The 23,991-nt window shown below is 40.3% G+C and overlaps 1 protein-coding gene across 8 annotated transcripts in view; it reads left to right on the forward strand.

Annotated features, from left to right (window-relative positions):
* Positions 1–281: 281 nt before the first annotated feature.
* The window catches only part of cracd (capping protein inhibiting regulator of actin dynamics), a 226,219-nt gene continuing 202,509 nt past the window's right edge, over positions 282–23,991 (forward strand). For 3 of the 8 annotated variants that reach the window (XM_043690514.2, XM_087988298.1, XM_043690507.2), the window contains exon 1: positions 286–564. The gene's annotated coding sequence lies outside the window, so the exon portion shown is untranslated. Of the gene's footprint in view, positions 565–23,991 lie in introns of all 8 variants that reach the window. The other 5 variants (XM_087988292.1, XM_043690470.2, XM_087988310.1 and 2 more) reach the window with 4 other exon arrangements.

Raw genomic sequence — 23,991 nt, forward strand, 5'->3', positions numbered from 1 at the left:
GGATTTAATATTCATCAAGTGAACTCGATTTTCAATTAAAAAAACCCTGCAGATGCTGGGAAATCTGAAACAAAAACAGAAATAACTGGAGAAACTCAACAAACTCTGGCAGCATATGGAGAAAAAGCAGAGTCAAGTTTCACTTGCGGGTTTGATTCACAGCTTAATAATTGATCTCGATCTAACATTGATTCGAGGAGTATATCAGGGACATGCAGCCTTGTGAAAAAGGGCTCTACGAGAAGCTTTACTGTTGCCCGGGTGGAGGCAGGAGCAGTTCCTGTCATTCCCCACGTGCAAGGAGAAAGGGCTGTTCTCTGGTACATACAGAGAGTGTGGGTTTGTTCAGCAGACTGCTTTTTGTTAAAAGCACATTCTGGTCCTCCCTTAACAGAAGCAGCAATGGAGGCGGATTAGACCCAAACCCCGGGCTGCACATTATTTTCCTGGCACATCCGAAACAGCAAAACAAAAGAGAAAAAAACTCGCCATAACGTAACGGTCAACGCAGCCCGAGAAGGAGAAAATAATGATCAGGGATTGAGCTGGGAAATTGAATGTAAGGTATGGCCGTTTCGTTTGAAATATCGAATGATGGACGGAACTGGTTTATGGTTTATGGTATACTGTGAGGAGGGTCGTTGAAGGTTTATGTATGTGTTAGCAAGCCATGTGTTTATTGACACTGTGAAAAAAGACAGGGAGCCGGAGAAACTGTCAAAGCGATGCAGAGGTCAACGAGAGAAGAAGCAGTTGCTCAGTCACATAAATAGATGCTCGTGAAAAATCAGAAGGTGGATCGAACAATAAAAGACAGCAGTTTATCAACATGAGTCACATATATTGAAATATCCTTTCTATACACAAGGTTACTCCGCTACGTTTTCCATTTTTCTTAATTTTTAAAAAATCTTTCTTGTTTTCCATGATCGCTGTCTCATTTACTGAAGCAAAGGGAATGCTCACTGAGGGAAAAATATGTTGTACAGTATTCTGTCAGCTTCAACTGGCATAATTTATCGGCAGTATGTCTTTGTATTTGATGTTAGTTGTGCAGTTTTATGGCTTGACATGTTTCCCGTTTTGTTTAGTGGAATATCGACTGTTGTATTCTGAATGAATATCCCTTTACCACACGAGAAAGCAAAATGACAGCTTTTCCATTTAGAAAATGTCTCTGTAAAGAGGCACCATTTTTTGATTGTTTAGATATATTAAATATAATGTCGGCTAGAACACATCTCTCACAGTCCTGTACGCTAAAAGTGTACTGCCTGTTTTATTAAATAGACAATAGACATATTTCTGTTGGTTTTACTGCGGGCACATGGACATAGATTCTAAGAGGATAATAAGATATGCAAATAACTCAGCCATCTTTCAAATGTTTCATCAGCTTTCTTCTTTATTCTAACACATATTTTACATTCACAGATTTCAGAGAGCATTATAGTTGTTCATAATTTCAGCATATTAATCATAATCAAAAAACCTGTTAACAGATTTGAAAAATAACTTGATTAAGTTCATTGCCGTCCCATTCTTTATGCTATATTGCTAGGGAGAATGGTAAAATTGCATGCGCACAACATACAGTAACCTATTATGCCCTTGAAGAACCAACCATTCTCAATGAGTAAGGGCTGGGTTTGAGATCTGTAACTGAATGTAACCTAATGCATCTCATCCAGCCATTGAATTATGCAAGTTCAACCAGAATAACCATAATACTTTGTCCATTTTATGACCCCTCAAGAGACACAACCAAATGAATAGGTAGTTAAGCCCAATTTAATAGTTTGACATAATGCTGCAAATTATTGTTGGTAGTTTATTGTAATGTACCTATTCTGGTTGATAGAGTGTAATTTGGAATACCACCTTATTTTAAAACAGTTTAAAAATAATAATTAACCAGTTGTAAAAGCCATTTTGAAGTATAACCAAAGGTCATCATCAAGAAATTAATTCGGTTGTATGGTACACAATGTGGATATAAACAGTTATGTTTGTGATAAGGCTTGCATTGTTATTTATGCCCAAGACTTTGAAGGTTTGGGAAAAAGATGAATATTTTTCAGTTCCTTGTGAAAATTGAAAATATGTGACGAGAAAGATCTTGAAAACAAACCTGATGGTGTAAAAATGGGGTACGACTGATCAGAGAGGAAGTTAATATTTTTTTCTGGATATTGATGTATGACTCATCCATTTGTTACTCATTAGTGTGCATTTTGTCAGTACTGATGGGCAAAAATTATTCAAAGCAGCAGAGATATTAAAAAATTGAAAGTTTCAATGATAAAGTAGGAAATGTAAAATTCTGTCTCTATTCCGATAGATATAATACACCCAATTGATTAAAATGATTGAAATATTCTAAGTAATTGTGGCAAATGCATTAAGGTTGTTATTCATAATACAGTTAACTCCCATAAAAATAATTCCGTTAGTTGTCATGCTAGAGAATATCCTCTGATGGGCAGAGTGATCTTTTCTTATCCAGAACTTTTATATTTTAAATGGTTGTGTTTTTATTCTTTTTTCTAACTTACTCTTTGAGTTCCGTGATTGTCCGGAAATGGTTAGTGAACTTCAAACCAGATGAGATGGTAACATGTGTTTCAGGAATTAACCTTTTCTTTGTGGAAATAATGTTTTGTAGACATTATTCTGTCATAACAAATTACATCAGATGCTAGCAGGATTGGGAATTGGAAAAGTAAAACGAAGAATTTGTTTCTTCAGTTACAGATTTGTTAATAGTGCAGAAGGAGGACTTTGACCCATGATGTCTTTCTAACAATTTTAACTTAGTGCCATTCTTGTTTGTCTTTCCTGTAACCTTTGCATTGTTTCTATTTAAATGATCTCCAATAACTTCTTGAATGCTCCAGTTGAACCTGCCACCACTGTACTTCCAGGTAATACACACCATGCCCTAAATACACACTGTGTGAAAAAGTACTTTTTTCATCTTGGTTTATTCCTTTTGTACTCTATCTGTTTATGAATGGGAACAGTTTCTCTCTATTTGGCCTGACCAGACCCCTTTTGATTTTGAAAACTTCTATCAAATATTTTCTTGCCCTTCTCTCCAAGGAAAATTGTGTCAACATCTCCAGTCTTTCTTCCTAATTGAAGTGTCCCATCCCTGAAGTATTCTCAGAAACTTCCATACTCTCTCCAATCCATTCACATTCTTCCCATAGCATGGCAATCAGAAATGTACATAATACTCCAGCTGAGCTCTATCAATGTCTTATATAAATTCATCATAAGTTCCCTGCTCTCATACTCTGTGCCCTTACTTATGAAGTCTAGGATACTGTATGTTTTATTAACAGCTGTTGATACCTGTCCTGGCACTTATAATGACTGATGCACTTATACACTGTGCTCTGTTTCTCTGCTCCTGAATATCCTTTTCGAATAGTATATTTATTTTATACAATCTCCTCATGTTCTTTGTACCTCACGTTTCTCCATGTTCATCTGCCACCTAAACCACACACTCCACCCACATATTAATGTCCTTTTGTGGTTCTACACTGTCTTCACAATTTACACTTCTCCCAAATTTTGAGTTGCTCACAAACTTTCAAATTGCTCCTTGCACACCATGATCAAGTGTACATTTATGTGTATGTATATTCAAAGTCAGGAAAAGCAAGGGTACCAATACCAACCCCAAAGAACTCCACTACAAACCTTCTTCCAGTCTGAAAATTAACCATTAACCATTCTGTTCTATTTCACATCCCTCGGCCAATTTCATATCCATGTTGCTACAGTCCATGTTTAAAAGTGCCAAAGTACTGATTAATGGTTATAACAGCCTGCATTAACCTACATAACTAGACAGTAGATTGCCAATCTATGTCCTTTGCTCCATTCTACACGGAGTGGCAGTCTTTGCACAAATGCCATTAGAGGTTAATATTGGAACCACACTTATTTTTAATGCTTGTTACATTCAGGGTAAGATCAGTAAAGTTTATCTATCATGGAAACCATTCTTTGAGGGCTAAGGATGAAAGAATGAACAAAAATCTGAGAAACGATCATGTCATCTTAAGAAAAGACAAGTGTAGTAAGGTTTTGTCTCAAAAGATTGTCTGCAACCAATTTTAAAGTAGTTTTGTTGAATACTTCCATTGTGCAAATGTTTAGATTCTCTCGATGTTTTCATTGAGTGCAGCTGGAAAAAGATACAAAGCTTTTTGTCTCACACTCATCAGAACAGTTGGCCGGTATAAGGAAAGCACCATTTATACTGTATAGGAGGAGAGTGCTGTCACAGCATACCAAGTAGACTGTGGTAAGGTAGTTACCATGGACACCAGGGCAAAGTACAAGACCCTTTATATTAATTTATGTAGCTTTGAGTACATGCAAGTGTACCACATTGCAGAGCCAACACATAATCCAAAATTGGTTGCCAGTGAGATTCTCCACACACTCAGGATTATTTAGCAAATACTGGCTAATCACAGAATCAAACCTCATGTTGGACTCCTATGTTGTGAAGGTTGTGAGAACAGGCTGGTTGGGTATGGTCAGTACCTTGCTTATCATGAACAGATGAAGGGATATGTTGTTTGATACAATCTGTCAGTTTTTGGGATCTATCCTGTAGGTAGGATAGGGAAAAGTGAGGACTGCAGATGCTGGAAATCAGAGTCTAGATTAGAGTGATGCTGGAAAAGCACAGCAGGTCAAGCAGCATCCGAGGAGCAGAAAAAATTGATGTTTCGGGCAAAAACCCTCCAATCTACCATGTAAGGGATTTCAAAAGTTTGAGCAACAAATGAAGCCAGCTGTTTCACATTGTTGGCGATTCTACTACTGTTGTAGCCATGGCATTCCCGCTCTTACTACTCGCTGAATAAAGAAACCGCCTCTGACATCTGTCCTATATCTATCACACCTCAATTTAAAGCTATGTCCCCTTGTGCTAGCCATCACCATCTGGGGAAAAAAAAGCTCTCACTGTCCATCCTATCTAACCCTCTGATTATCTTGTATGTCCCTATTAAGTAACCTCTCAACTTTCTTCTCTCTAACGAAAATAGCCTCAAGTCCCTCAGCCTTTCCTCATAAGACCTTTCCTTGATACCAGGCAACATCCTAGTAAATCTCCTCTGCATCCTTTCCAATGCTTCCACACCCTTCCTCTAATGTGGTGACCCTGAACTGTACGCAATACTCCAAGTGCAGCCGCACCACAGTTTTGTACAGCTGCAACATGACCTCATGGTTCCAACTACAAATAAAACCTTCTACAAATAAAAGCTAACACACCATATGCCTTTTTAACAACCCTATCAACCTGGGTGGCAACTTTCAGGGATCTATGTAATGGACACCAAGCTCTTTCTGCTCATCCACACTACGAAGAATCTTACCAATAGTCCAGTACTCTGTATTCCTGTTAAACCTTCCAAAGTGAATCATCTCACACTTTTCCATATTAAACTCCATTTACCATCTCTCAGCCCAGCTCTGCAGCTTATCTATGTCCCTTTGTAACCTGCGATATCCTTTGGTACTGTCCACAACTCCACTGACCTTAGTGTCATCTGCACATTTACTAACCTATGCCCTCATCCAGGTCATTTATAAAAATGACAAACAGCAGTGGCCCCAAAACAGATCTTTGCAGTACACTACTAGTAAAACTGAATTCTGGGATGAACATTTCCCATCAACTACCACCCTCTGTCTTCCTTCAGCAAGCCAATTTCTGATCCAAACTGCTAAATCAACCTCAATCCCATGTCTCTGTATTTTCTGCAATAGCCTATTGTGGGGAACTTAAGAAACGCTTTACTGAAATACATATACACCACATCAACCACTTTACCCTCATCCACCTGTTTGGTCACCTTCTCTAAGAACTCTAAGGTTTGTGAGGTGCAACCTGGCCTTTACAAAACCGTGTTGACTATCCCTAATCAAATTACAATATTCCTTTCTAAATGATTATAAATCCTGTCTCTTATAATCCTTTCCAACACTTTTCCCACAACCAAAGTAAGATTCACTGGTCTATAATTAGCAGGGTTGTCTCTACCTGGATGTAAACATTGTTAGTAAGACCAGCATTTATTGTCCATCCTTAATTTCCATTGACAAGATGTTGATGAACCACCATCTTGAAATATTTCAGCCCATTTTGTGTGGATATACCCAAAGTGATATTGGGAAGGGAGTTTCAGTACTTTGACCCAACATCCATGAAGGATATGGTGCCAACTCAGGATGGTTTGAGTCCTGTTGATGATCTTGAAAGCATGTCCACTCAGCTGCAGTCCTTGTTCTTCCAGCTGGCAGAGTTCATGTGTTTGGAAGGTGCTGTCAAAGAAGCCTTGGTAATTTGCAATGATGCACCTTGTTGATGCTATGACTGTATACTAGTGGAGAAGACAACGACTGTTTAAGGTGGTAGATTATGTTCCTGTCAATTGGGCTGAATAAAGCGCCATAGCAGTAATGCTACTGCACAAGTAATCCAGAGGCCTAGACTAATGTCATGCGAGAACAGACCAAATCTCACCACAATTAATGGTGGAATATAAATTTAGGCAATAAATCAGGAGTCTCAGTAATAGTGCCTTGCAGCTACAATTGACTTTTAAAGCACTAATGCCCTTTATGTAAGAATTCTTGCCCTATCTAGACTACATGAGTCCAGACACACAGCAATAAAGATAACTCCTAACTGCTGTCTGAAATGGCCCAGCAAGCCATTCAGTTCAAGGGCAATTAGACATGTTCAAAAAATGTTGGGCCTTTCCACCAACATCCAACATCTGAGAAAAGAATAAAGAAACAAAAATGTGCAAAATAACAGCATAAATCCATTTCAGCTGATTTCCTCTTCTTCTTTCTCAACTGCATAATGATTAGATTAGATTACTTACAGTGTGGATACAGGCCCTTCCGCCCACACCGACACGCAACCCACACAGACCCATTCCCCTACATTTACCCCTTCACCTAACACTATGGGCAATTTAGCCTGGCCAATTCACCTAACCTGCACATTTTTGGATTGTGGGAGGAAACAGAAGCACCCGGAGGAAACCCACAGAGACACAGGGAGAATGTGCAAACTCCACACAGTCAGTCGCCTAAGGCCGGAATTGAACCCAGGTCTCTGGCGTAGTGAGGCAGCAGTGCTAACCACCGTGCCACCGTGCCACCCACTAACTGGAGCAGCAACGTAGTCCACTCTAAATTGTCACGCATTTTCTGAAAATAGCCATAAAGAAGACGGTGTAGGTGAATAACAGAGATCCCGCACACTAATGGTTCAGATCTTCTGGTCAGTAGAGTTGCTAGGTCAATCACTGTTGGTTGTGAACAGTGCAGGGTCCTGTTTTGTTTTCTTGCGAGCACTGTTTCAGTACAGTCAACCATAAGAAGAATGGCAATGAGGTGCAGTGTTGAGGACACACTTGCCTTTGACAACATCACTAACATCAGTAACTGTAATCAGGAAAATTTTAAAAGATCATAAATGTTTTTGTGAATGGGTGGATAGGTGGTTGGGTGGCAGTGTATTGACTTATACTACTATTCACCTGAATTACACCAGAGATTAAATAAATAATAGTTTTAGGAACAGTTCTTTGTAAATAACTCAAGCTGTTGGATATTTAAATTTGCCAGGCAAACACAGTGCTTGTGTAGGCATCAGGAATTTCACTGTCTGCTGAAAAACAACTGTGTTAGAAGCCTTAAGATTCACAACTATTGGTATTGGAAGATCTGGTCCAATGTTCTGTTCCGACAATAATGATTCTTCATTAACTCAAAAGGCTATCTCATCTGAGTGAACAATAACCCTGTTTGACCACATAAACCTCATCCTTCAGTTATCTGAAAGAACGTAGCTGCAAAATTCAGCTTCTTCGTGCTCACTGTTTCTGTAATACACATTCATATTACACATAATCACATATTGGGTGCTGTCAAAATGGTTTATGATGAATGAGTAACTGATTCAATGAATTCAAGACAAAAAGCAACAAACAGGCTGCATACATATGTTGTTTCCACAGGTAACCACTTGCACACAAACATTTGATCACACATTGGACTAGCAAAGAGTATTGTCCAGGACACAATGCAAACTCATTGATATTCTTCAGATGCTGCCACGGGGATCTCTACATTCACCAGAGTAATAATTTGAATCTCAGTTGGAAATTATATTTGAGAGATGATGCCTCCAATAGTTTTACCCTTAGGTTATGTGCTTAATGATAATGTGGCTTGAATTCACAATCATTCTAAGTTCCAAGGTGAGAGATCCATTAACTGAGCCAAGTTAACATCAAAATTTCATCATTAGTTTGCTCTCCTTGATATTACAAATTTACCATTTACAATGCTATTGCAACCTATTAAACCTTTTCTTAGTTGCTGTTTTTCCCTTTTTCATCTTTGGATGGGAAAATGTCCATGTTCTTCATCTGGGTTGTTTGGTAGGATTGTGGTGGATACGTAGGTGAACAGTCTGTGACATGACTTTGCTGCAAGTAAAATAAGATACTGCAGAATATTGTGTTTTGGAAGGGTTGCTGACTCAAAATCTCCTCACCTTGAGTTTACTCTTTGCCTCTGATTTGTGCTTGCTTTTCAAGGCAGCTTTTTTTTATATAGATGTTTTAGGGACAGTGATCCTGGGTGAGCTTTTCCGAGATCTCCAATGTCGTATCATAACTCCTAGAAAAGCTTTCAGGGTGTCCCTGTCATGCTTCCTTTGACCACCATAAGGGCACATACTAGACTCAAAAGCTGTCCATGGAAGAATCACTTCTGTAAATGAATCTCAGGCACTCCAGCTATGTGGCCAGCCCAACTCACTTGTTACTGCCTCAAAATAGGCTGATTGCCAAGTCATTTTTGGCAAACATCTCAGTGTGTGGTATTTTGTCCTGCCATCTGATGGTCAGAAATTTCAGAATGGTTGAGCTTCTTGGCATGATATTGGTAAATAGGCAAAGGCTCAGATGCTTAGAGAAGTTTGGCCAGGATATTGCATTCGATTTTCAGTTTGGTAGGCAGGCCCACTGCTCTTAATTCATTGAACACACCTGAGGGCAAGATTTACTGTGGCAATTGTTACATGTATCTTGTCATTAATATAGACAGCTCAAGAGAGATGGAACTGTCAGGAAGTAGGAATTTCTCCACCATTGATAGGCTCTGGCCATGAATTGAAATTTGGGGGTAATGATAGGCCTTTAATAGAACTATTACTCTGTTTTCTTTACATTAACCTGAAAGCTCAAGTTGTTTCATGCATCAGAGAAGAAATCCATGCTACATTCCATATTCAACTGAAAACCAGCTGCTAATGCACAATCACTGACTTACAAAATGTGATTGACCGAGGAGATCTTGGCCCTTGCCTAAAGTCATCTCAAATTGAGCAACTTCCTATCCACGTAGTTTCTGCTTTAGATGCCATGACCACCATAATGGAAGGCATTCAGAGAGCAAAACTGAGAAAAACATGCTGAAAAAGTCACTGTTTTTTAATTTCATTAGTGAGTGGGAATGGGCTGGCAGACCCACTATCACCCAGGACATGAATGAGCATGCAGTATTGGAATTGCCAAACTATTGGGAAGAATTTTTCAGGGCAGCTGAAATTCCCCATTTACTTCCGCATGCTGTCATAGCTGACTGTGTCAAAGACCTTGGTGATGCTAACAAAAGTGATGGAGAGGTGCATGTTCTATTCTTGATGATTTTCCTGGACCTATCAATCTGCAAACTACATCAGTTTTTTTTTGTTGAAATCACACTGACTGATTAGTAGCAGGTTCTGTTTGAGATGTTACACTGAAATCTTCAGAAGAATTCTGGTAAAGAATTTGCTGATGGTGGAGAGGGGTGAGATTCCTCGACTTGTATCAAAATTGGCAAGTTTTTCGACTTTATTCACTCGTGGGCCATGGATATTGCTGACTGGGCCAGCATTTATTGCCTGTCCCTATTTGCTCTTGAGAAGGTGGTGGTGAGCTGCCTTATTCACCTGTTGCAGTTGATTTAGTATAGGTGGATCCCATAAAGCCTTTAGGAAGGGAATTCCAGGATTTTGACCCAAAATCACTGAACGAACAGCAATATGTTTCCAAGTTAGGGTGGTGAGTGCCTTGGTAGGGACTTGCTGGTGGTGGCATTTCCATTATCTGCTGCTCTCGTTCTTGCTGGTGCAATGGTAGTACTGGTCACTGGTTTGGAAGGTGTTGTCTGCAGTGAACCTTGTAGATTTTTAACTGATGTCTGAAATTACCAAGCGAATCTCAAAGTTGTATCAAATCACTAGAGAAAAGTCAAATAAGAAACATGTTGGTAGTAACCTATGTACCAGAAATGTCAAAGATGCACTGTACCCAGACAATGCTGTAGGTAGACAATGGAGGTTTCTTTGCATTCTTACAAAATGGCTCCTCATTTTGATGTAGACTGAAGTAATTCTTGACAAGGCAATGAACGCCAGCCTAGTAGACCTTTGCTTGGATATCAGTGACCTCTGAAGCTTTGCTACTCAACAGGAGTTTGAATATGTTTCTTGTTTCTCACAGCATGCAAAACTTATCAAGAGAGCAGTGTTGGCAACATGTGGTAGTATGTTGATTACCTCATCATTGAGGATTGGTTAACATGCCCTGCCTGGCTTTTTCGAATTTGGGGAGAGTGAGGACTGTAGATGCTGGAGAGTCTTTGTCGAAAAGTGTGGCACTGGAAAAGCACAGCAGGTCAGGCAGCATCTCAGAAGGGGCTTATGCCTGAAATGTCAACTCTTCTGCTCCTTGGATGCTGCCTGACCTGCTGTGCTTTTTCCAGCACCACATTTTTCTAGAATTTGGGCTTTTTCTGTGAGCAGTGTTGACCTATCAGTGTTGAAGATAGCCTGGGGCCTGTGGACACATATCTAAACATTGTGGAACCTCCTTGCAGTCTGCATTTGACTGGAATTTGTCAGTTTTCTGGTGTAACCAAGTGTCTTGATCTCTCAGAGCTTGTATAGGATAGTCTTACGAATGTTTCAGTAGGTGCCATACTTGGACAATGATGACTCGTCATTGAGGTAAACTATAAAAGTAATGTTTTCCTTCTAATATTTTATTACCTTGGTAGTGTATTACTTCATTGGTTTGATGAAAACAACCAATGCTTTTCCTGAATGGTCATCCAGTCATCCTCAACATATATTAAGATCCTAGGAGCTGGAAGCAAAGTGCTAATATTACTGGATTAGTAATCCAGTAATATTCTGGGGACATGGGTTCAAGTCCCATCACATCAGCTAGAGAAGTTTGAATTCAATCAATTAACACATCTGGAAATAAAAGCTAGTTCCAGAAATGATTATTGTAAAGCTAGTGGATTATCCTCCAGTGAAAGAAATCCACCTTCCTTATCCAATCTGGCCTACAACTTACAGTCAGTTTTGCTATACCGCACATTTCTTCAAAGAGAATTGGCCATATCGCAGTTGAAGAACTTAGACCATTATTTGTAGAATACGAAGTTTCACTTCCTGTATTGGGTATAACATGATTCTGATCCCACTGGTTTAAATGATGCTGCTTATTACACGATTTTCTTATAACCAGGATTGCACAGGAACAAAACTATTGCATTATATCAGAGCAGACTGTAATTGAGACATACAGCAATGTAGTTGTTTCTTAGCTGCCCTCTGAATTTGCTAAGCAAACCACAATGTTGCATGAAATCACTGCAGAAAAGTCATAGAGTCATAGAGATGTACAGCATGGAAACAGACCCTTTGGTCCAACCCGTCCATGCCGACCAGATATCCCAACCCAATCTAGTCCCACCTGCCAGCACTCGGCCCATATCCCTCCAAACCCTTCCTGTTCATATACCCATTCAAATGCCTTTTATGTTGCAATTGTACCAGCCTCCACCACTTCCTCTGGCAGCTCATACACTTAACACCCTCTGTGTGATCATGTTGCCCTTTAGGTCTCTTTTATATCTTTCCCCTCTCACCCTAAACCTATGCCCTTTAGTTTTGGACTCCCCGACCCCAGGGAAAAGACTTTGTCTATTTATCCTATCCATGCCCCTCATATTTTTGTAAACCTCTATAAGGTCACCCCTCAGCTCCTGGGAAAACAGCCCCAGCCTGTTCAGCCTCTCCCTATAGCTCAAATGCTCCAACCCTGGCAACATCCTTGTAAATCTTTTCTGAACCCTTTCAGGTTTCACAACATCTTTCCGATAGGAAGGAGACCAGAATTGCTTGCAATATTCCAACAGTGGCCTAACCAATGTCCTGTACAGCCGCAACATGACCTCCCAACTCCTGTACTCCATACTCTGACCAATAAAAGAAAGCATACCAAATGCCTTCTTCACTATCCTATCTACCTGCGACTCCACTTTCAAGGAGCTATGAACCTGCACTCCAAGGTCTCTTTGTTCAGCAATACTCTCTAGGACCTTACCAGTAAGTGTATAAGTCCTACTAAGATTTACTTTCCCAAAATGCAGCACATAACACTTATCTGAATTAAACTCCATCTGCCATCTCTCGGCTCATTGGCCCATCTGATCAAGATCCTGTTGTAATCTGAGGTAGCCCTCTTCGCTGTCCACAACACCTCCAATTTTGGTGTCATCTGCAAACTTACTAATAGTACCTCTTAGGCTCGCATCCAAATCATTTATATAAATGACAAAAAGTAGTGGACCCAGCAATGATACTTGTGGCACTCCACTGGTCACAGGCCTCCAGTCTGAAAAACAACCCTCCACCACCACCCTCTGTCTTCTACCTTTGAGCCCGTTCTGTATTCAAATGGCTAGTTCTCCCTGTATTCTGAGTAAAACTGAATGAGCAATATGGCAGTAATCTATGCACTAGAAGTATACAAAGCACAAGGTAAAAACAATGACTGCAGATGCTGGAAACCAGATTCTGGATCAGTGGTGCTGGAAGAGCACAGCAATTCAGGCAGCATTTGCCTGTCCTCGGATGCTGCCTGAATTGCTGTGCTCTTCCAGCACCACTGATCCAGTATACAAAGCACATCCTACCCAGACAATGCTGCAATGACCTCACTATAATCTGAGGTCTTGTGCCAAAACTGGGGCAAGTGTTCCGATCAGCATTGGCTTTATGTAGTCATACTCATCTATTCCTGTTCGCAATTCAAATGTTCAGATTGGAATCTTTTTAAATAAGGTTCTGAAAGGTTACCAGTGGAAAGCAGGAGTATGGAGTAATTAGGTCAGCCATGATCTTATTGAAGAATGCATCTGCTGAAGTGGTCACTGCCTGATTTCAGCTCCGAATTCTTATGGCTTTTACAATCACTTTTGTTGCAAATGTTCCAGACACCTCCATCACCATAATTAAGGTAAAGTGCTGGAGAAAATCATCTGAGCTTGTGCCATCTGTGGAGAGAGAAAAGGAATTAATAGAATCCCTCCAGTATGAGAACAGGCCATTCGGCTGATCAAGTTCACACTGACTCTCTGAGGAGCATCTCACCAGACTCACCCTGCATTCCCCATGCTACTCCATCTAACCTACACATCCCTGGATACTATGGGCAATTTAGCATAGCCAATCCACCGAACCTGCACATCTTTGGGCTTAGGGCAAATGTGCAAACGCTTTCAGACGGTCACCCAAGGCTGGAATTGAACCTGGATCACTGGTGAGGCAACAGTGCCAACCCCACACTGAACCACCATGCTGCCCCAAATTAATGTCTTGAAACCTTGGTTCTTCTTCAGAACTGGAAAGAGGTAGAAATGTGATGAGATTTTTTGCTGTTCGGGAGGAGCAACTGGAACAAAAAAGGTCTGTAAAAGGACAGATGGGGATTACAGATCAATGGTGTCATAAAACAAAAGACAAAGGAAGTAGTGATGGTTGTAAATAAGCGATAAAGCAGAAATCCACAGTAAGTGTGAAAAGATTCAGCTCTGAGTAAAAGCCATAACATGAAAACAAGGAAACATACTTTGAGTGAAGGGAACCTATCAAAATGGAGACTAAATTGAAGTTGCTAAGCTCATGTTGAGTCCAGAAAGCTGTAAAGTGCCAAAGTGCATTTAGGTTGTTCCAGCTTATTCATGTGTATCAGATTACCCCAATTTTCTTCTTCGTTGAAAGTGCAAGATGAATTGAATAGTTGAAAAAACTGAGGCACATTAAAGGCAGGTCCATTTTACAGCTTGTAGCATTGATCAGAAGCAACCACACACACTTCACTATATTGCTTATTAGAAAGAGGAGAAAATCAATTTTATTTCTGAAATATATAATGGAACATATCTTTTCATGAACTGAAACTGCCTGAGGCATTAATTCTGAGTTTCCATTATTTAGATTAGATTTAGATTAGATTACAGTGTGGAAACAGGCCCTTCGGCCCAACAAGTCCACACCGACCCGCCGAAGCGAAACCCACCCATACACCTACATTTACCCCTTACCTAACACGACAGGCAATTTAGTATGGCCAATTCACCTGACCCTGCACATCTTTGGATGGTGGGAGGAAACCGGAGCACCCGGAGGAAACCCATGCAGACACGGGGAGAACGTGCAAACTCCACACAGTCAGTCGCCTGAGGCGGGAATTGAATCCGGGTCTCTGGCGCTGTGAGGCAGCAGTGCTAACCACTGTGCAACTGTGCCGCCCACAATTATCTCTGAATTAAGTATTGATACAGTTTATAGAACATAGATACGAATATGCTGACTTATCAATATAAAATTCAGACCTAATCAGACCTCACTTAACAGATTTTAAAATCTGAATTTGCATTAGATTCAATGTAAGTGCCTCTCATTTGAGCAACTGTACAGATATTTTGTCATTTAAATGCAGGTGCGGACGATACTGTGACTGAATTTGTCTCTTGAGCTATTTCTGTAATTCTGAAAGAGACTCATATTTAATGTATCTTGCAAGGACAATGTTTAATTCATTTTGTACTCAGGGCTGTGGTAATAGAACCTAAAGATTCCATTTTGTGCACATATAATTGTGTTTCTGTTTTCCACAGAGATGTATTTTACAGTCAACAACTGTGCCAGTTGCTCTTCAGAATGGTTCCACTTGCCTGAAAGGCATATACAGTACAGTTACCTATTTAATAACACTTTACTGAACATATATTACACGGACACAATATACTATATTTGGAAAAGATGCATTTCTATATGTATAAAATGAAATTATAAAATATCTAGTAATTTTTATTCTCTCAACATCAAAGCATTCATATTTCAAACAACTAGATTGTAACTTAATTAGCATATGGAATATTATACTGTGAAAATGTGGTGACTGGCTCCTGACAGTAGACAGTTATCCATGTGGAAGTATTAAAAAATATATTTTTGGAAGAGTAAATAGAATTTTCTTAGAGGCAAAGTAAAATCTTTAAATAGGTTTCAGTAAAGGCTGTTTGTGTTCTCCTTTTATTTGTCATTCCCTGTAAAGCAAACAACATCAGAAGAATACATTAAATGGTGGACGATAACTGATATTCAGATTTGAAGAGTGCTATCAAAATGACTTACACGTTTCAGATATATCTGTAGTATTCAACATTTCTCTTTTGTGGAAGAACTGCATCTGTAATCTCTTTTCATTTTATGAATTTTATTTGTTGGAAATTCCCAATGTATTCTAACTCCAGAAATCTAGGATGTTTAAGGTTGTAAATTGCCCGTTTTTCCAATCCACTCCATGTATTATTTTCAGAATTTTTTTTCCATAATGTAGTATTGTGTGAAACTAACTGGCACCTTGTTTAATTTCATGTCCATCTGCAAGAAAGGATTGTAAATCTAGCAAATGAGAAAATATGATTTGCAGCCATTTCTCACCTGAGAGTGGAGGCACATGGCTTCCCTGAGGCCAAGGTACAGTGATTTATGAAAATCACCATGGGTCAATCGAGTATGCAGTTGTTATATAGGATACCCCAGATATGTTTTCCTGTATGCAATTATAAGTTTGAGATTAATCAATTAGATGCTGTCTTCAACTTCAGTACCACTGTTAAAATATCACATACCGGGAGCTGACCTCTTTGACAATTGCCAGACTTCAAGAATCAAATATGTGAAATGGATAACCCAGTCACAGCAACTGATTATACAGGAATTTTATGCTTCTCTGGGTCTTCCAGAATTCTAATAGTGACAGATATGCCCTGGAGCATCACTAGTGAGTGATACATTTACTCTAAAAGTAAAGATTTTCTTTCATTCAGTATGTGATCATTGTTACTTTTCAGCTGTTGTGATACTTCTGATTTTTGTATAACACCAGGAACGTCCCAAGAAAGAACCTCAGAAATTATGTCATCCCACCCAACCCATTCGTCCTCCTCCTAAACCAATACTTGCATGGACATATCATTATAGCATAATTGTGCTGTGTCCCAAGAGGGTCTGTCTCTTTAAAAAAATCTTTTCCATCCTCATCCTTCCCTTGTTTACTTGCTACCCTTTCACAACTGTCACAAAGCTCGTCCCTTTTTTTCGAAATGCTGTTCCTTGGCTCAAAGATACTCTGTCCTTGATTTTTTTTCAGAGGGGTAATAAACTGGGTGGGGCTCCAAAAAAATCTGGTTTGGTATAGAGATGAAAAGGATTTTGAGAGGCCTTTTGTTTATATGTAAACAGATGAGACTTCAGGCCATAGTGGTCATGTTTTAGAAGTGACCTGTATAATGAAAGGGGAATGGTCAACTCTCCAGCTGAGTTGAGCAATTTTAGTTCAGTCCTGAACTGGTGAGAAGTTCAACAGGGAGCTGTGTGAAAACTCTCTCTCTCTGCCCTTCAACTTCAACCTGTAAGCATGTGTTCCATTTGTTCTGGTTTTTAAAGGGAGTTTGCTTATTGGAAATGTTGTGTATATTCGGAACAGCATAATTAAGTCTAGTTGGATAGACTGAGTTCTGTAGGGGCTCTTTATTCTGTTCTTTGTGTTTCATTGTGTCATTTTGTGAATAAATGTTTGTCTTTTAAAATCTAATAGTCAACCTAACTAACTTAATCCGGGTAATTTTCGCTGTACACTTACCAAAACATTTTGCAAAGTTATGGTCTGAGCTGCCTACTTAAGAATGTTTTGAGTGGTTTGGCTTAGTCCATAACACAATAACCATACCTGAAGATGAAGAGGCTGCATCCACTCATGAACTGATGGCTACTTGGTCTAACTGTTCACCATGTTTTCTCAGCTTTAGCAATCAACTCTTTTTGGTGGGAAGTTTATCTGAATGATGAGAGATGCAGAGTTCCCAGATGCAGAGGGTTCTGAGTGTCCTCATGAGTGAATTGCAAAAGGTTAGTTTGCAGATACAGCAAGTAATCAGGAATTATATAATTTATTATGAGGGCAATTGAATACAAAAGTAGGAAGGTTATGTTTTTAACTACACAGGGTATAGAAGGAGTACTGTGTGCTGTATTGGTCTCGTTATGTAAAAGGGATGCAAATGTGTTGGAATAGTTCAGGAAAGATTTACTTGATGAGTACCTGACTGGGCAGATGAACTTAAAAGGAAGGATTGGACAGGATGGGAATATACCTGGGTTTAGAAGAGTAAGAAGTGACTAGGAGAAAGTGAGGACTGCAAATGCTGGAAAGTCAGAGTTGTAGAGTCATAGAGATGTATAGCACCCTTCAGTCCAACTCATCCACGCCAACCAGATATCCCATTTGCTAGCAATTAGCCCATAACCCTTTAAACCAATTCTATTCATATACCAATCTTGATGCCTTTTAAATGTTGTAATTGTACTAGCTTCCACCACTTCCTCTGGCAGCTCACTCCATACACGCACCATCCTTTGCATGAAAAAGTTGCCTCTTAGATCCCTTTTAAATCTTTCCCTCCCCCCCCAAACCTGTGGCCTCTAATTGATATAATGTGACACTGGAAAAAGCACAACAGGTCAGGCAGCATCTGAGGAGCAAGAGAGTTGAGGTTTCAGGACTGTGGGGTGGGGGGGCGCTGGGGAAAAGTGAGTAGGATGGCAATAGGTGGGTGAAAGTAGGAGGTGATGGTGATAGGTCATTGGGAAGTGTGGAGTGGATAGGTGGAAGGAAGATGGACAGTTAGGTCAGGTCAAGAGGGTAGAATTGAGTCGGAGGATTGGATCTGGGATGGGGTGGGATGGGAGGAGATTTGGAAATTGGTGAATTCAATATTGAGGCTGAGTGGTTGCAGGCTCCTGAGGCAGAAGATGAGGTGATATGTTGTAACGTACAAGATCCTTGTTTCATAGGATGGTTGTGGAAAGGATGTTTTCTCTTATGAGACATTCTTTAATTAGGGGTCACTTTAAAAAGTAAGGGGTCAGCCATTTAAGAAAGAGTTGAGGAGAATTTTTTTTTCTCATACAGGTTTTAAGTCTTTGGAACCCTCTTGCTCAAAAGGTGGAGGTGGATCGGTTCCTGATTAGTAAGGGGTTAAAACATTATGTAGGCTGATGGGAATGCAGAGCAATTGGATCAGCCATGGTCATACTGAATGGCAGAGTAAGGTCAAGAGGCTGAGTTACCTACTCCTTACCCGAATGCATATGACTGTACCCTCCCACTCTGTGCTGCCAGCCTGCTTATCCAATATTCTGTTCCAGTCGTCAACTTCTCTCAGTTAAACTTTGGAAAGATCAAAGCCAATGGTGAGAAGTGCCTGAATGACATGGGCTACAGTGAGAAATCTGATAGAATTGCAGAAGTTCAGCAAGGCCTTTCTTGACATCGGGATCAACTTGTTGCATTTTTTAACTGAGATTCAGACATTGAGATGAGGTTCTTGCTAAGAAGTTGCAAGTTGCCTATTAAAGGGTTATTGCTTGTTATTTACTGCAAGTCTGACTACATTTATTTGCAGCTTTCTGTCCTAAAATGTGCCATGAGGAAACTAGGCATTGACAGTTCTTGACATAGAGGTCAGAGTGAGTAGCTACCAACTCCAGTTCGCCACTTTGTTCCAAAGGACCTGACAACATTCTGACAATAGTCCTGAATACTCGTGCTCCAGAAATTGCCATGATCCTAGCCAGGCTGCTCCAGTAAAGCTAAAACACTGGCATCTACCCGACAATATGGAAACTTTCCCAGGGTTGTTCTGTACACAAAAAACAAGACAAATCTAACCAAGCCAGTTATTGCCCCATCAGTATACTCTCAATCATCAGTAAAGTGATGGAAGGTATAATCAACAGTGTTATCAGGCAGCACCTTCTCAGTAATAACCTGCTCAGTGATGCCCAATTTGGGTTCTGTGCGGACTACTCAGCTCCTGACCTCAAACATGGAAAAAAAGAGCTGAATTCCAGAGATGAGGTGAGAGTGACAACCTGTGACATCAAGGTCACATTTGACTGAGTGTGACAGTGAGGAGCAGAGGCCTAGCAAAATTGGAATCAATGGGAATCAGGAACAGCCCTCTGCTGATTAGAGTTATATCTGGCACAAATGACGATGGTTGTGATGTTTGGAGGTCAGTCATCTCAGCTCCAGGACACCTCTGCAAGAGTTTCCCGGGTTTGCATCAAGTTTTTAAAGCTATCAGAGGACGAGGGGTGGAAGCCCATTCCAGGATATCCCAGTAGTGGCAAGTTGATATTTTGGGCATAGGCCCATGTATGGATGGGCAAAATGTGTCAGCACAGGCTTGGAGGGTCAAAGGGCCTGTCCCTGTGCAGTATTGTTCTTTGTTCTTTATACCAGGTATGATGAGCTAATTAGGGGTTTGGTAAGTGAGAAAACTGTTAAGACCTCCTGGAAAGAAACCCTCCATGACCTAGTTGGCACCAGTTGAGTTACTGAGCCCAAATTATCTCCACTGCAAAGAACATCAATTTGCACCTTTGTTACATTACTCACATTTATTCTTAAATCCGTCAATTTGCTACTGATTTCTTCATGTCTTCTCCACCTCCAGACTCTAATATTCCAATGCTCTTCCAGCTGTCCTTGGATTCTCAACTAACCATCAGTAGTATGCTGCTTGTATTCTGTTCTGCAGCATTCACCTATCATTTATGTCGTTATTGATTACATTGACATTCATTCTCCCAATGCTTCACTGTTTCTTTATAGTTATAAAGTGAAAGTGGATTTTATCACTGAAAAGATTAGTGATTTGGAGACAGCTCATCTCAGTTGATACAGTGAAGCTTTGCTCCTTCTGGTTTTGACGTATGTTGTGTGTTGATGTCCAGTTGCAGATTTAAACTTGGGAAATAACAAATATCCATACTTTTGAGCTCTGCACGTCTCTTTTGCGTTTCTGTAGCACCAGATTTCAACAGAACCTCTGATTATGCCATTCTGACTGATCATAATGTTCGAAATAGACTATGTGAGATGTTTAGCTAATTAACAGCCTTTTCTCCATGGGCTGCCAATTATAAAATAGGAATCTGGCTCATTGCAGCAGGGGAAGATTAGACCTTGGCCTCCACTCAGCTGCTTACTGTGTCTCTGCTACCATTTCCCCTTATTCCACTTAACCTTTGTTCAATGTTGTATCAAGTGCAGTGATCTGACTTGAGAAATTCCTCAAGGCACCTGCTATCAGTAGAGTCATAAGATATGAAGTTCAAGATACACACTATTTTTAATTGTTACGCTACTTAAATGACAGACTTGGGCAGTCTCATTTTCTTGACTCAAATAATCATGGCATAAAGCTGTGCATAGTGAATCAATATAAATTCCAATGTGTTATTGGTAGATTCTTAGGCGAGTTCTGAACTCCCTATGGCCCTTCAGTGTTTGACCATTTTTCCATTATTAATTTTCATTTGTAGATCTACATATCTTTGAACACAGGTGGCTTCAGATAATTATATTCCTGAACTAGATGGAAAAATTCATCACAACGAAGCCTCATTCCATTACTTCTGTTGCACTCCTGATAAACAAAATTGTGGGTATTGGCCAGTTTTGTCAAAAACAAGAAACAAAAATGAGAATGATGCAGTTGGGAGGGGCAGTGAAACGTTTGGAAGATGGATTTTATATTTTATATACACTTGGGCAGAATAAGGAATGTGAAATCTGATATTGATAAATGGTAAACGCTGAGCAAACAGGGTTATGACAGGATTGTGGCAGAATTGCTTATGAAGCCTGAGGCCTTCCTTGACATCAAAAGCAGCTGCATCCAACTTTTATGGAAAAAAATGAAAAGAAAGGAGAACTCAGGAGAGGTTATTAAAGTCTCCAGAACACAAAATAGGACAAAATGTTTGGAAAGGGTTAGGAATCTAACTTCAAGCACATCAGATAGAGGAATGTCAATAAGAAGAGCGACAGTCAATACAAGACTGAAGGTGTTGTATTCTGAATGCATGCACCATATGAAATAAGGTAAATGAGCTTGTGGCGCAGATTGGAATTGATAGGTATGATGTGGTGGGCATCATGGAGATGTGGCTGCAAGCGGATCAGGACTAGAAGCTAATGCCAAGGAAATACATCCTATTGAAAAGACAGGTGGGTAGGCAGAGGGGGTAGGGTTGCCTTATGATAAGAAATGAAATTAAATCAATAGCAAGAAATGATGTGGGGTCAGATGATGTAGAATCTGTGTGGCTAGAATTGAGGAACTGCAAAGGTAAAAAATCCATAATGGGAGTTATGTACAGGCCTCCAAACATTAGTTAGGATGTGGAGCACAAGATGCACCAGGAGATAGAAAAGGTGTGTGAGAAAGACAAGGTTACAGTGATCATGGGGTATTTCAATATGCAGGTGGACTGGGAAAATCAGGTTGGTAGAGGATTGTAAGGAAAGGAATTTGTGGAATGTCTACAAGATGACTTTTTGGAGCAACTTGTGGTTAAAGCCCACTAGAGAATAGGCAGTTCTGGATTTAGTATTGTGCAGTGAAGCAAACTTGATAAGGGAACTTAAGCTGAAGGAACCCTGAGGAGGCAGTGATCATAATATGATTGAATTTATTCTGCAATTTGAGAAGGATAAGCTGAAATCAGATGTAATGGTATTTACAGTTGAATAAAGGCAACAACAGAAGCATGAGGGAGGAGCTGGGCAAAATTGACTGGGAGGGGAGCCTAGCAGGAAGGACAGTGGAACAGCAATGCCAGGAGTTTCCGGGAGTAATTCAGGAGACACAGCAAAAGAGAAAGCATATAATGCAGTGAAGGGCAGTGTGAAGCCAGGGGTTTGGGAAGCCCACAAAGACCAACAGAGGACAACTAAAAAGGAAATAAGGAGGGAGAAGATTAAATATGAGGATAAGCAAGCCGGTAATGTGAAAGAAGATTGCAAGAGTTTCTTTAGATACATGAAGGGCAAAAGAGGACATTGAGCCATTGGAAAATGACGCTGGGGAAGTAGTAATCAGTAATAAAGAAATAGTGGAAGAACTGAACAAGTACTTTACACCAGTCTTCATGATGGAAGACTTGCGTAACATCCCAAAAATTCAAGAGAGTCAGGGGCAAAGGTGGCCATCACCAAGGAGAAGGTGCTAGAAAAACTGAAATGTCTGAAGGTAGATAAATTACCTGGACCAGATGGACTACACCCCAGAGTTCTGAAGGAGATCACTGAGGAGATAGTGGAGATGTTAGTGGTGGTCTTTCAGGAATCATTGGACTCAGGGACAGTCCCAAAGGGCTGGAAAATCAGTAATGCAACTCCCCCTCCCCTGTTTAAGAGGGAAATTGAGGAACTGGCAGGAAATTATAGGCTGATTAGCCTGACATCAGTTGTTGGTAAGATTTTGAGTCCATTGTGAAGGATGAGATTTCTGAATACTTGGAAGTGCATAGTAAAATCAGGCAAAGTCAGCATGGTTTCGTGAAGAGGAGGTCATGCTGACATATCTGTTAGCAGTCTTTGAGGAGGTAACGAGACTAAAGAGAGCCAATGGATGTTATCTACTTGGAAGTCCAGAAGGCATTTGACAAGGTCCCTCACAGGACGCTGCTAAGTAAAATAACAACCCATGGTGTTAGAGGCAAGGTACTAGAATGGACAGAAGATTGGCTGTCTGGCAGAAAGCAGAGTGGAGATAAAAGGGTCCTTCTCAGAATGGAAGCTGGTGATAAGTGGTGTTCTGCAAGGGTCAGTGTTGGGACCACAACCTTTCACTTTATACATTAATGATCTAGATGAAGGAACTGAGAGCATTCTGACTAAATTTGCAAATGTTACAAAGATAACTTGAAAGTGTTCAGAAAAGATTTACAAGCATTTGCCAGGATGGAGGGTTTGAGCTAAAGGAAGAGGTTGAATAGGCTGGGGCTGTTTTCCTTGGAACATCGGAGGCTGAGGGGTGACCTTATAAAGGTTTGTAAAATCATGAGAGTCATGGATAGGATAAATAGACAAAGTATTTTCCTTGGGGTGGGGGAGTCTGGAACTGGAGGGCATAGGTTTAGGATGAGAGAGGAAAGATATAAAAGAGTTCTAAGGGGCAACTTTTTCACACAGAATGTGATGTGTGTATGGAATGAACTGCTAGTGAAAGTGGTGGAGGCTAGTACAATTGCAACATTTAAAAGGCATCTGGATGGGTATATGAATAGAAACGGTTTGGAGGGATATGGGCTGGGTGCTGGCACGTGGGACTAGACTGGGTTGGGATATCTGGTTGGCATGGACGAGTTGGACTGAAAGGTCTTTTTCCGTGCTGTACATCTCTGTGACTCTATGAACGCTAAGTGAAGGGACAGGTAGTACTGAGGAGTTGGATAGGCTGCAGAAGGATTTAGACAGGTTAGCAGAATGGACAAAGAAGTGGCAGAATGGGAAAGAGTGAGGTCACGCATTTAGAGGAAGAAAAGAGGCATGGACAATTTTCTAAAGGGAAGAGAATTCAGAAGCCTGAAATGCAAAGGCACTCAGAAATCCTAGTCCAGGTGTCTCTGAAGGATAACATGCAGGTTGAGTCAGTAGTTAGGAA

This window comes from Chiloscyllium plagiosum, unplaced genomic scaffold (assembly GCF_037043375.1).
Source record: "Chiloscyllium plagiosum isolate Xiang-an unplaced genomic scaffold, Cpla_swu_hap1 HiC_scaffold_1, whole genome shotgun sequence".
Taxonomy (NCBI): Eukaryota; Metazoa; Chordata; class Chondrichthyes; order Orectolobiformes; family Hemiscylliidae; genus Chiloscyllium; species Chiloscyllium plagiosum.